This window comes from Adiantum capillus-veneris, chromosome 1 (assembly GCF_014529385.1).
Source record: "Adiantum capillus-veneris isolate H3 chromosome 1, ASM1452938v2, whole genome shotgun sequence".
NCBI classification, from domain to species: Eukaryota; Viridiplantae; Streptophyta; class Polypodiopsida; order Polypodiales; family Pteridaceae; genus Adiantum; species Adiantum capillus-veneris.
The window spans coordinates 183,250,001-183,265,553 of record NC_140931.1 but is presented as its reverse complement, the minus strand read 5'-3'; positions in this window follow the sequence as shown (position 1 = coordinate 183,265,553).

Below are 15,553 nucleotides of genomic sequence, written 5' to 3'. Positions count from 1 at the left end.
TGTGTGATGGATGTACTAGTGACCATCTCATTCCACACTTTCCAAAAAACCCTGACAACAAAGGGAAAGCAACCATGAATAAGATGGGAATTGTGCCAAGCTCAAGTGGATCAGAAACAGAACCAACCGTTCCAATAAACGTTGTAACGAGAGCCCAAGCATATGAGGCAGCAAGGAACATCCCAGCCAGCTAAACAGAGATAGAAAATTTGTATGTCCGAACCCCTAGGAAATCCTGGAAGGCAAAACGAGACAAGATGAAAGCCAAAAGAGAAAAAGAAAAAACGGCATTGGAAACCAATTATTGCAAACCGAGGAACAATTGCAAGGGGAAAGAGACCTTAAGTGAAACAACGAGGTAAAAAACCCATCGGTTATACCATCGGGAGGATCTGTCTTGGTAGACAAGGTTTTTGAACCCTTGGACGCAATTTTAAAAGCTTATGATGCAAGGTTAAAGCCTAACCAAACCCACGAGGATAGGTGGTTAACGTACCCTCATCCAGGCTATGAAAAGGAGAGGCTAAAGATGTACAAGGAGCTTATCCAAGCCGCTCAAGCGCTTATAGAAACCATCAATTCCTACTGCTCCAAAAACTGAGGTATTAATCCTAGAAAAAAATCAAGAGTTAGAGGGGCGGGGAATTGAAAAGGAAGACCAACCAGATTCTGTAAACGAAACACCATTGGATACGAGGGTGGCAGCCAATACGACAGATGGAATGTATCTCAAGCACCACTGCCAATTTTGGAAGTAGAAGAACAATGGCCTCAGGAGCTATGGAAACAGATCAAGAATAGAAAAGATGAAAGTGCTACACATCTATCAGCTCCCATCACATAGATCCACTTGGAGCATGAGCTCTACCCAAATGACATCAAATCACTGTATGGCGATGCAGGTACAGCAATATCGGAAGACAATAAACCACAGTCATTGAAGACTTTACCTTCATTTATTGGTAACCATGAAACCCGATCGGAGGTGAAGAAAGTACCATCTCAATGGAAGGCCAATCCTAAGATGATGGATACCAAAACTCTTCATGAGTTGATGTCATCCCCTATCCGTTGTACGCTAACTCTGTTAGAGTTACTGTAAATCAGACTGCATCTTTGGGAGGAGGTCGGGAAAAATTTGGAAAAAATAGGGCTGATAATTCCGCCACCCAATGGTTCTCCAAACACACTGAAGACACAAGCCTCGAAACAAACTAAACATGAGCCAGTACCAGTGAACAAGGTAGGGGATTATTGTGAAGGTGAAGAAGAAACTACTACCCTGCCGGTGGAGTACAAAGAGGTTAAGTCGATAGCAATATGGGATAGTGGGGCTGGAATAGCCATAGCTACCAAAGCAATGTGGGAAAAATGGGCGAAACCTGCTCTCCGAAAGACTAGAATAACTTAAATTAGTAGATGGGTATCTGGAAAGACCAATTAGCATCCTAGAGCAGATTGTGGTAACCTCTTGCGGAATTGCATATGAACACACGTTTGCTATTATGAATTTCGACGAAAGCAGCAATTTTGACATCATATTGGGCAGACAATTCATGCGTCAGCTCAAAATGGTGCAAGATTGGTTACGACTATATCTATCTAAGGAACAAGGATGTCACTACAAAAATTAGTGTCATAGATCATAGCTATAGAGATGTAGAACGAACCCCAGGAGAAGACTTGAACTCCACAACTGACCAAGAAGGGGGAATATCGGCTTGGCTGCAAAACAAAGCTCACCAGTGGACAGGACAAGCTTTCGAAGGTGGAAGTTTAAAAAGGGAAGATGGCATTCTTGATAGGACTACACAAGACGAGGCATATATACCATTGAAATTTCTAGAAGAGATGTTTGACCCTTTTGGATTACAACAGATACTAGCCACTCTTGATGTTTGTGTAAACGAAGTGACCCTCACCAAATTCTGCGATGAGGAAGGATATGATATCATTCCATTCCAGATGTTGGGGTCAACCTAGATCCAAAATTAGAATGGGAAGTCCCTGACGAGGAGGGGGTTGTCGAGTGCCTAAGCGTAGTGGATGAAATCTCAGTAAGAGACCTTGACCAAACGGACAAAGATGATTTCCATGACTCGACTGATAAGCTGTTAGAGGACAACACAGACGACAAGCTATCTAGTAGCTCAAGTTAGAACATCAAACAGAAGGATCGACGGGTGATCTACTATGATTTCCCGAACCAAAATCCTCAAAGACAGAGTAGATATCGAAACAAACGGAGAAACAACCAAAACAATCCCAACGAAGACTCAGTACCTATGTTAACCGACAAAATGCAGTATCTAAGGTTAGTAGAAGCAACTGTTTGCCTCAAGAACAGGATATCAAAGAGGTACATGAAACCTGACTCAACCAAACCAAAAATGATAAAGAAGAACACACACAAAAAAAAAGAGCAATTCCGAAAAATCAACGAATTTGTCCAAAATGGAGCGCAAAATTAAATACAATGAACTGAAACAAGCTTTGAAGGAAGTTTGGACAACAGAAATGGAAACTGACGAGGAATCAAACGATAATAAATTCGATGCACCTTCCCACTATAAGAAGTATACTATTCAAGATAGGAAAATTGTGGTGCAGAAACCCAAACGGGATCCCAAAGAACCAGGAAATTCATAAGATGGGTTTGAAAAAGCCAAATGCATCAACTTAGCAGAGCCAGGTAAGGAGCCTAAACCGGCATAGATCACCACTGACCTCATTGACGAAGAGGATAGACTTCTAGTCGATACGCTCAGACAATACAAAGATCTCTTTGCATGGTCATACAAAGATATAAAGGTGATAGATCATGAGATCTGTCAGCACACGATATCCCCTAAGAGTGATGCTAGACCACGCAGACAACATCCTTACACATACAATGAGACTTTTGCCAAGAAAATTAAGGAAGAGATAGACAAACTGAAGGATACCGAGTTTATCTACGGGATTAAACGCACCAATTGGGTGTCCCCTATTGCGGTAGTACCCAAAAAGAATGGCAAACTACGTGACTGTGTAAACCTCAAACAGGTAAATGCAGAACTATCCACTGCCAGTAACGGATTATGTTATTGAGAGGGTAGTAGGAAAAGAGGCCTATAGTTTTCTGGATGGGTTCTCAGGCTACAATTGGTTGACAATTAAAGCAAAAGATCAACATAAGACAGCTTTTGCAACAGAATGGGGTATATTTGCCTACAAGGTAATGCCTTTTGGCCTGACCAATGCCCCTGCTACATTCCAAAGACTAGTGAGTCATGCATTCAAGGAATATCTCAGACAATTTCTAGAGATATACATGGATGATCTTTGTGTTCATTCTCATCAAAGAAGTGACCACATAACTCATCTAGAAAAAGTCTTTGAAAAGTGCAAAACGTATCGTATTTGCTTAAACCCTGAAAAATGTGTCTTCATGGTAAGACAAGGTAAAATTTTGGGCCACATTGTGTCCAAAAACGGAATTTTCACTAATAAAGACAAGGTACAAATAATTACCGCACTACCGAGACCAACGAAGATGAAGGAAGTGCAAGTATTTATGGGGCATTGTGGGTACTATAGGTGTTTCATATATATGTATGTTGTAATAGCTAAGCCGTTGTATGCCCTCATTGCTAAGTTCGAATGGACGGAAGAATGCGAGTAGGCTTTCCATAACTTGAAGCAACAATTAATTTTTGCTCCAATTTTGTAAGCCCTTGATTGGAGCAAAATCTTTCATGTTCATGTTGATGCATCAGCCTATGCCATAGGATGCATATTAGCCCAGCCAAGAGAGAAAAAAATGGATTTTTGCATTTGCTACTCTAGTCGGCAGCTAAACAACGCAGAGAAAAATTATACCACTACGGAAAGAGAAGGTTTGGGAATGATATATATATGCTGTCAAAAAATTTAGACACTACCTTCTTGCAAACAAGTTTGTTTTCTTTGTGGATCACCAAGCACTGCTATATCTAGTAATAAACCTTGCAACACTGGAAGAATTGTTCGCTGGTTTATACTATTGCTTGAGTTCGACTTCACAGTAGTCGTAAAAAATGGGACTCCACACACACACGAGCATATCATCTTTCACGATTGTTTCATGGGGAAGCATCTGAAGGTATCGATGATGATCTTCCCAACTCTTATCTGTTTAACATCGAAATGGTTCCAAGGTGGAGTGAAGAGGTCATTGCTCTACTCACAATCGGGTCATTACAGATAGAAAGACAACCATCAATTATACATCAAACATGAAATCTCTAGCTTTTAGCAGGACAACTGTACAAACACGGTAAGGATGGGATATTGAGACTATTTGTACAGCCTGAAGAATCCACCTACTACTTCAAACAGGCTCATATACAAAATATGGGATTTCACAATGGAGAAATACAGACAGGCCAACGGCTAAAGAGGCTGGGAGTCTACTGGTCAAACATGGCACACGGTGTCCATACATATGTAAAATTGTGTGATAGCTGTACAAAACAACCTCTAGTGGAACATGCCACCCTGTTTCGAGTAGTACAAGCACCCAAATGGAGTACTCACATAGCTAAGTACTTAAAAAACAAGACCTTCCCAGATGGATGGGGCAAGGCAAGAATAAAAATTGTAGAAGAAGAGGCTAAACACTATCTGCTCATTGCCAACCAACTGTATAGGCGGGGAAATGACAATCAACTATGGTTGTGTGCTACAAGGAGCGAATATTACGTTCTCTTAGAACAAGCACACTCACGACCGCCAGGGGGACATTTCTCTGCTGATAAAACGGCAAAGCTCGTGCTACACTCAGGCATATGGTGGCCAACCTTGTTTATGGATGCAGAGACCTATGTCAAACAATGTGATGAATGTCAACGCACAAAACCATCCCTATGGAGAGATGAAATGCCACTAAGGCCAATGATGGGAGTACGCTTTTTCCAAATGGGACATTGATTTCATTGGTCCCATCATACCTCCGGGAACAAATTTCACGCACAATACATCATAGTAGCAACAAACTACATGAAAAAATGGGTAGAAGCAAAGGTGACCCAAAAACACGATGTACGAACTACAGCTCAGTTCCTTTTCAAACACATCTTTATGAGATATGGTCTACCCATAGAAATAGTGAGCAATAGGGGAACACACTTTTTACACGACGTCATTGAAAGCCTCCTTGACGAATTGATGGTGGTCCATCGCAAATCAGCACCCTATCATCCGCAAGCTAATGGGCAAGCAGAGAGTACCAACAAAATCTTATGCACTGTACTCACCAAAATAGTTAGTGACTCAAGAATTGATTGGGATCAAAAGCTACACACAGCCTTATCGGCTTACAGAGTAACTTTTAAAACTTCCATGGGGACGACTCCTTTTAACTTGGTATTATGGATTAATGTGATCCTACCATTGGAATTCTTAATCAAAACCCTACGAGTGGCAACACGAATAGGATGGACGGGCCATGAGCTATCAGAGAGACTAGACACCCTCAAACAATTAGATGAAACCCGACTTAGAGCGATAGCTTGTGTATGCTCAGAAAAAACAAATGAAGGCTTTCCATGATCAACACGTGATTAGCAAGGAGATCTGAAAATGGGATTGCGTTTTAATGTATACCCTCAAACAACACTCCAAAAAATTCAAAAAGCAAAGGATGGGGCCTTTTGTAATACATGATATATCACAAAGCGGTGCCACCAAGCTTGCAACATTAGCAGGTGAGGAGATGCCTAACTAGACGAGTGGCTGTAGATTAAAGAAATATCTTCTTCCACTGACACCAAAAGAACTTAAAACAATACATGCAGCAACTCAGCACAGAAATCAAGCACACGACACTCGGAAGTAGGCACAACAGGAAGCCAAAATCAAAATATTAAAGCGAAGGAGCAGGCAAAGTTTCAGAGAAAAGCACATCAAAATGATGGTATTGATACTACTCCGATAGCATCCATACAAACGACAACTACATGGCTAGGAGGAATGGATCTATGCATTAATTTACAACTTGCTGATGGCACCACCGAGCAAGCATTAGTGGACACTGGGGCCAGAGCTAATGTTGTTAATTACTCCACTTTCAGAAAAATCACGCGGGAACCTCTAATGCCAAACACGATGGGGTTCAAAGTAGCTAAAAAAGGCACAATGTACAGTCTGGGACACATAAATCAGTGGCAACCAAAACAAAGCCCTCAAGCAAAACAACCAGCAGCATCACAACTTCTGCAAGTCACATCAAACATAGGGCACGTCTTCTACAATTACTACTGTTCAGACCACGCAACTTCAATGTGACCTCGCCATCAGCAGCCAATGAACATATTGTTCAACATCCTCTCTTGCACAGCATTTTGTTTCCCCATGCATATCCTCCATCAGCATCATAGAGCCACACTATACGACTATGCATAGACACGTGCTTTGTTCACATGCACTCTAACACATGTTCGTCTGGGACGAATCACTCTAGGACGGGGGGAAAATGCGACAAGATTATCATTTGTATATATTATTATTATCATATTATTTCTTTTCTTTTCCTTTCTTTTTCTAATAAAACGAGTTTCTCAGAGCCTTATAAACTCTTAGCCGGCATAATCATGAGCCATACCGACACCATCTAATACCAGGATAAGAATATGTATGTAGGGGAGGTTACACTAATTTTGGCTAATTTTTTGCCAACTAATAATAATTGTAAATAATTTTCTTTTACAAAAAAGTAAAAAATGACAGATAAGCAACAAAAATTGATAAGTCAAGCCAAGAAAGTCAGAATTGACTTCTAAAAGCAAACGCCAAAACTTCAAAGCAAGGACTTCGAACACGGCAAATATGGAAAGATTCGGCACAAGATGAATGAGAGCCAACTTCTAAAGGATCAAAACTGCAGATCGAACGCCATTTTCAGTCGAGCATCAGATGGAAGAACGGTTTGAATTGTAGGTGATATGAACAACAAGATATGATCAATGGAGGTAAGTATGAATGGGGCATTCCAGGTAGACTAGGAACATATAGTCAAATGGGGCAACATAAGCTCATTTGCATTCAGAGAGAGAGAGAGAGAGAGAGTCACAAAAGCATAGAGTTTCCGGGCTTGTTTATGCCCCCTATGACCACCTTGGTAGATCTTACTACACCAGATTTCATAGGTATGATCATTAACCTTGCAAGAACGTGTGTGTATGTCCCATATTGCATCAACATTGCCAAAACAACAGATCAAAAAAGTCACAAAAATCGGAAAACTAACAGGGCCAATTGGGAATTTCAAAACTCATAAAAAACCAAAAACCTTTCACCAGTAGACCCCAAATAGCTCGCAGAATCAAGCAGGACAAAAACAACAGCAAAAGGTGTTGGAACATGGATCGCGATCCATGTTCAGGAGCACCCATAGGTGGTTAAGAAAAAACTCCTATAGGAAGGATTTCAAAATGCATCCCAAGATTGCGATCCATGTTCCTTTTTGCCAAAATCAGGGTAGGAGTGGCTCACTAGTTGGGAAATGCAAAAATATGACTGGTGTTGCAGAAATATTCACAAAAATTGCTCTTAAGATCATCAAATCCTCCTGGTTGGCCACCTTCAGTCTGCAAATGGTCTTTTGGTCATTTTTGGAGAAAAAGGGGGTAGGATTCCAACAAAAACTCAGGGAAAAGACAAATGGTAGGATGCCAGCAAAACTTATGAAGAAGGGTTAAAAGCACAGTTCTTGAGAAGTTTTTAAATTGCTGCTTAAGCTACTCAGGAAACTTCACACTCTCCTTGAAGCCTATCAACAAGGAAATGTAACTTAAGGATGTTTGTCGGATCAAAACCAAGCAAAAAACAACTTGCAAAATGGTGAAATCTGCCAAAATCAATTTGTCTCCTCAAATGGATTCAAATTCTGATGGAATTTGATAGGGATCCAGGCAAAGCTATGAACTACAGGCCCAAATCATCGGGAATCAAGGGAATAACAGATATTAGGCAAATCATGTGCCCAAAAATGGTTCCAAGAAACAGATATGGTCAAGACCGAAAAAACACGGCCATAAACTAGAAAATGGGGTAAACTAAGGAAAAACATGTCCAACTCTGAAAAAAATTCACCAGTGCACTAGGAAGACCTATAGGAACATATGTGCAAAGAAACTGTGTCAAAATTCCTCCCAACATGGATCGCAATCCATGTACCTTTTTGCCCAATCAAAGAAAAACCCATGCCATCTGATCCAGTATGTTCAAGAAAACCAAGCCATGAAGTTTCAAGCCATTTGAATTCCAAAATCCACTTCAAATGCCAAAATTCTCAAAGTCTGTAAAAGATTTTGAAAAATTAGCCCAAGTGTTAAACCATTGATCTAAATCCCAAAATTTTGGACCAAGGCATCATCTAGATAAACCCTACCAGATGGTATCATTAGAGTCCAAAATGTTGCCCAACATGGATCGCGATCCATGTACCTCAAACCCTAAATCCATAGAAAATTGCACAGTAGCATCTCCATATGCCCAGGAACAACTTCCCCTAGTTGGAATTTCAAAATTCCTCCCAACATGGATCGCGATCCATGTTCCTTTTTTCCAGAAATCATCTGTTACACTATATCCTTGTGCCTATAGTAATGCTAGACGCACTGGTGAAATTTGGTCAAATTTGGGGTATTTTTGACAAAGTTATGCTCATTTTTCATTTTATGGTCAAGTTTGCAACTTTTCGACAGTTCTGATCAATGGCTAAAACCTATTTTCAATGCTAAAATTGACCACAGGATGCTTTGAAGGAAAGCACAAAGGGAGTGGAATGTTGCACCTTCTGAGATAACAGACATCTCCTCAAATGAGAAAGCTCGTATCACAGAACAGTACTCGAAGCAATACCGGCTAACATCTTCATCGGAAGGTTTCAAGTCGCAGACGGAGAAATAGTGAAGGCCACTATCTTCCCACGGGAAATGTGGACACTGCACCAAAAGCCAGAAGTGCAAGCAGGGGGCAAATGCCTACAGTTAGACAACTTCCTACAATTACCTCCCTGGGGAACAGACTTCAGATGAGCTCATGAGCTCATAAGTTCAATTCAGTACAATGGGGAAGCCACTCTGACTGACAAAGATGGGGTAGTAGTCAAGGTAAAGATCACAGCAGAAATAACCAATGAAGCCCTCCACTTGTAGCAAGGGATGCACAATCTATTGCAAAAGACAAATGCAATAGAGAACGATAAAGGTTTCCTGAAGCAAAGAGGCCACAAGCTAACATATCAGGATTTGATATACTCAAAAATTGAATTGCCGTTGCGCCTCATATCACAACACTTCAAAGTGCAGAAGCCACCTAGATATACATAACCATTGTTGCACATGGCGGTAGTAATGGCAATGGGCTTGGCAGAGAAAAGAGTGGTCAGCTACGATTTCGAAATTACCTCCTCAACAACATTGTCAAAGAAAACCTAAAGGGGAGCAAAAAAAGCAAGGGCTACATGAATGCTGGACCAATGCTGACACTGATTGCCTATCAGGCACTAGGGATGATTGATGATCTACCACCCGTAGAAGTGTAGATAGATCTGATTCACATGTCTAAAAGAGCAGTAAGACCTCTGGCCGGACCTTCCACCAGGCGAAAACCAAAAGCTAAGCAAACAAGGCAAAGCGCAACCATAAACGATTCTGACAGCGAAAAGACAGAGTCGGATGCTTGGAGTAGCCAGGAAGCTGGGTCCCAACAGAGAGACACTCCTTCGGAGTACCAGTCTTTAGAGGAGGAGCACGACATCTAGTACTCTCTCGGATATACATGATTGAGGAAGAAAATTGCGCACGTGGCAGAAGCTATCCCAATTACTCATGTCAGGAGGACAATGGAAGAAGCGCAGGCGTTGAGGGAAAGGCTCCGCCAACAGAAGCATAAAGAAAAAAGAACCCAAGGAACAGAGGCTGATGATGAAAAAGAGGAAGAACAAGAAGAAAATATTCCATTGCTACGCAGACAGGCAGCTGCTCTGGAAAGGATCAAACAGCAGAAAAGACAGGAAGCTGAGGAAAAACAAGAGATTGCCAGCACCATGTGGCAATGAATCCATAACGAGCTCAAGCAAAAGATGGAGCAAAGGGAGAAAGAAGAAGCAAAGAAACCATGCGTCGATGATCTCGAATCATCAGACAAATCTACTCAAAGTAAAAAAGAGGAAGATAACACACAAGGGGAGGAACAACAAGGCACGCATGACCACCAGGGTCAGGAGTTTGATTCTCCCAAGGACACTGGGGTACCTCCAGAGACTGCAATAAAAGAGAAAGAAAAAATTGAAGACCTACCAGAGCAAGGAGCGGAGAAGAGGTAGTCGGAACAAAACACAGATTAGAAAATGGAGGCAACACAACCAAAGCCTACCAAAACTTCCGCAGCTATAGAAGATCCGAAACTAAAAGAAAAAACAACCCATGAGGCTGAAACATCAGATCAGGGCCAAAAAAGCCACCAGAGGCCAAGATCACCTCGATCACGAGCTGTAATAGAGGAAGGAGCAAAAATAATCCAGTCATTTGACATTGATGCTCAAGCTCTAGTTTCAATGCCAAAGGGCTCTTTACAACCTGCAGGGACTTGAATTGGACGGTACTAAAAGAGATGCGTCTAAGGCAGCTGAAGATGCTCTGCAGCTAAAGCGAAGAATAGAGGCATTAGAGAGGGCACAGCTCTAAGCCCAATCTGAGGTGCAAAGGGAACAAGAAAATGTAGCCTACTATTACAAGGAGGTGCAACAGTTTAACGAGGCAAACTCCGCACTGCAAGTCAAGTAGCAACGCCTTGAGGAGGAACTAACCAAAGAAAGCGAGCAGAATGAGAAGCTGCAAGGCTCATATGTTGTGGACTAAGCTCTTAGCCATACAAGAGACCCCCACCTCCTCAATGGTGACTGCAAGATCAGCCTCCTTGAACCAAGAGTTAAAGATTTAAAAGAAGCTTGGGCTCAGGAAAAGTATGATAGAGAGATCATGACAATAGGACATAGGGCCCTACAACGAGCCAAGGATGAAGAAATTGAAGAATCAAGGAAGCAGTTGGTTGAGGCACGAGGGGACTTGGAGACTCTGAGGGCCAATCAGGCAAAGCATCAACAAACAGCCCCAGTAGACTTTGAGCAAGAAGGAGGTTTTCAGCAGTCTACATTTGAGGCTCACCAAACAGAGGTGCCAACTACCAACACTAGAAAAGCAACGCAAGAATCTGCAGATTCAACCACGACATCCACTTCGGATTCGGCCAAGGAGGAAATTCAGCGCTGCATCACAGAAATCAAGGATCCCTCGCACAAAGCATATCTTTGGAATTGGTTGCCCTTCTTATGCTCACTCCAGATGAGGTGGTAAAGAACCTTGGGCATGAGATGATCGCCATGCCACTGATACGGCAAAAGGCTAGATTATGGTAGCATTTAGAACTTGAACCAAACAGTCGAGGGGATTACAGGGATGTTCCTGTCATGGTAATTCAGATTCAAACCATCATTGACAATCAACCCCTCTGGCGAAAGAAATGGTTTGAGCAAAGACCAACAGATGAAACTTAAGGTACGCTCCCCAGCACCTCAAGATCAACCCAACTTACTGTCCCATCAACAGAAGGCGATCCTGGGACATCTTTTACTCTTGGCAAAGCAAAAGACCGGCGATGTTGAACTACCTAATTATCACAAAGCCACTCAATAACAACCCACCATCCGAGCAGTATATGGTTCAGACTCTCAAAGGGGTGATTAACATGATGAATGAGATCTCGGATCTCGCATGCCAGATGCTCGTGAAAATTGCGAAGATGCTAATCACCTGCATCACAACTTTTAATGATATAGAGGTAGCAGAGCATCCCTGTCAGATTTTCGTGGAAGGCACAAGAGGGATTTGCTGGAATATGGAGATAGAAATCCCAAGCAAGAACGTCATCATGGGATTGTCTGGAAGAGTCATGTTCCTGCCCTCCCACTACATATAGACTTTCGAGGAGGCGTTCATGACGGCTTCTTCGAAGTGGACTCCTCCATATTCAATCCCATGACAAAAGATCTGCTAGCACGCCATATTGCATATTAAAGTACTCTTAGCAACAACTCTTTCAGAGAGCTGGCCACCAAAGTAGAGATTGAGGCAAGAGCACAAAAGTTCAGACACCTCACTGCAATGCTCGAGACAAGACAATAGACTACACTCAGAGACAGATTGGACGAGGACATGAAATGAATAGGAAGGGGGGAATGTTTGGTGGAAACAACGATCCGACACATGACAGGCGGATGCACACCAAACCCTGTAAATACTCGCTCACTTTTTTGAAAGAAGCCGTGCAATTCAGCTTATGATGATTTGTAATTGTAATGTAATTTGACATACCCTCTCAGCCTCTCTGAGTCTACACCCTTGTAAGTGGCCGAATGGCCGTGGGAAAGCCCCTTAACCTCTAAGTCAAAACTTTTGGTTTTAGACTAAAGAGGTATCATTAGCAACAAGGATTTTGAACGTTCACTGTGAGAGCTTTTTGTTGCTACAAATTGTAATCCTCTTTTCTCCTGGACTGGTACTCAGAATTCATTTCCAAATAGCACATTGTGTTCCTTGTCTCTTGCTCTACAATCTAAGTATAACCATTTTCAATTTTGTTGTGGCTCGTGACGCATTGCTTGTGAGCTAAATGCATTGATTTGAAGGTTAAAATGGTTGTTTTTTGATGTTTTGACCATGGATAAGTGTTTCTATGCTTAAGGGGGACCTTTCCGAGTAGTTCTGTTTCAGTTTTTTGCACATTTTTTGTGATGGATCGTGATTTATGTACCTTCCTAGATGGTGGTAGAATTTGATAGGATTGTGCCCCTAGGTGTTGTAATACCTCTACTTAAGTTTCGTTGCATTCTGAATTCGATTGGATGCCGAAAAGGCATGATGACCTAGAGCGGTGAGATTGGACGCACACTGATTTTCTGACTAGGAAGTGGTTGATTTGCTTTTGTCGTAGTATGAGTAGCCCTTTGAGTTCACTTTGGTGAGATTGACAGTCTCATTTAGTCTTAGTGCCCCATTTCAAGTTGCTTCCTTACATTTGACATTATGTTAGTACAAAAGAGCTATGCTACAGACGTTCTTCGCGACGACCCGCTAACAGATACTTATCATTTTCAAAGAATCAATCCTATGTGCAATAAACATAGGCAATCATTACTTCTCTGATACCATTGATACATAGGCAACATATGCCTCTCATGTGAGCTCTCTACCTAGAATCATTGCATAGAAGTGTCCTCCCAATCAGAAGATTCCCATGCATAAGTAGACAAGTCCTTGTCCTTTCACACTTGGTGATATATAACTCATACTCGTACTGCACACCCCATGACCATGTAGGCCTCCTCAATCCCCGTGTGGACTCCACACTTGACCTCTCTGTACACGGTGTGCTCTATGTACACGGTGTGCTCTATGCACCTATCCATGTATGCCATTTGTACTCCTTGGTCCCAACCCTGTAGATGATATGACAATAGGGCTGAAAATGAGTAGGCTAGAGGTTTGCTGAAATACCTCCTCTAAACCATACGCGACAATAGTGCTGAAAATGAGTAGGCTACATGTATGATGAAATAGATGGTGTAAATCATGTGTGACAATAAATTGGGTGCACCTTTGTCTAGTTGTAGTTATTTATGTTCTTAGCACGCCTCTTTATGTTTTGGTTGTGTCTAGTATGTATGATGAGGAAGAACCCTATTCATTTGATTAACCACAAAATTTAGGAAATTGGTTGGCTACAATGCAAATTCAGTATGATGGTCTTGTGAAGAGTGACACATGGTATTTGTATGACTTGTATCTTGGAAAAAGGCCATTTTTGTTAAGTGGGTTTTCAAGTTAAATGTAAGCTTGATGGTAGTCTTGATTGCTAAGGCTAAACTATGGCAAAAGGGAATGGTTAATATGCGAATTTTACTTTCACTTGTTGTATGAAGACCACTTGTATCATTTTCTACCATATACATGTGGTAGTAATGTGTGTGAACACACTTAGGACTGCCGGGGCATTCTTTCCCTCACTAGGAGGTTTTTTCCTTGTGTATTGTATATATCTGTAACATTTAATGGCCTAGTAACTTGTGTGTAGCGGAAAATAGCATAAACATAGTGAGCATTTCATTAGAATAGATTCCTAATGAGCATAGCAAGAGTGCTTGGATGGAGAGAGCAACAAAAAGCATAACACCTAGTTAGATAGGCATGAACTATACTTCAAAAGAGAGAGAAATTAAGCTATTGACAAAAGTTGAGGACCGGATTTACATGGAGCCGGTCCCCCCTCCAAAAGGCTTTGTATTATAGGTTTCCCCATCAAGGGAGACATTTTACAATACAATACTTTGTATTCCTTCAAAAACTTGATGGTGCAATGAAGATGGAAGCTTCAAGCACCATGGACACACTTATGAAACACAACATCAATTCCCTCATGGTCTCAGACCCAAGACCTCACACACCTTTGAAGATGGTGAGAGCTAGCAGGATATGAGAGTAGATTCAGAGAAAGAAGGAGTAGTCTTACGAGAAAGAAGTATATTTTCTCACATAATCACTCGTAATAGCTTAGCATAGCTTAGTAATTAGCATGGTAGAGGAGATGATCATGCATTGAAGCTTGGCACTTGGTTGGATTTGCATCAGAAAGCCAAGAGTTGTTGGTGTAGGCCTCCCTTCTCACAAGCTTGGAGTAGATGATGAGCTTTCCATTAAAGCTTGAGAAAGAGAGAGAGAGTCTTCTTGCTTCACACATGAGATTGTGTGTGTGTGTGTGTGTGTGTGATAATGCCTTGCCAAAATCAGCCCTCTGTCTCTCTTGGTTGACCCCTCTTGCAATTTACTCATGTTGTCACCCCATTGGACCTTGCAAAGCGTAGCCAATCACAATTGAGAAGCATAAGTGATAGCCTTTTGACATGTGTCTCCCTTTCCCCTTTTGTGAGAGCTTCAGGTAATTAATTAATGCTATTAAACTCTCATTGGACCCCTTTGTCTTCTGGCCAATAGGAAGCAGGCAAGCCATTGTCCTGTTGGACCCCTTGGGAGACTATCCAATAGTCTTCTAGAGAGTTTAATTCCTATTGGTTCTTTTATCAAGTTTTTTTTAATGAATTAAACTAGATTTACTCTGGCCTAATTCTCATTGGTCAACCTCTATGGCCATCCAATAGGATTTGAATGCACCTTGTGGGCAATTGGGCTAGGGAGCTGACATGTGTCCACTATGCCCGTTGTGTAAAGGGGCTTGCATGAGTGTGTGTGTGTGTGTGTGTGTGTGTGTGTGTTTCTCTCTCATCCCCTACTTATAGGGATCACCCCCTCCTCTTTAGGAGTCTTTGAAGACTTTTTGCACACTACAAAGCATCCAATTTTCCTAAGGAATGGCCATTGGACTTAACCTTTGAATTTTGGAACCTTAGCATTTTGGAAGTCTTAATGGGTTGAACCTTAGGTCTTTGAAGCCCATTGCTTGCACATTGCTCTTC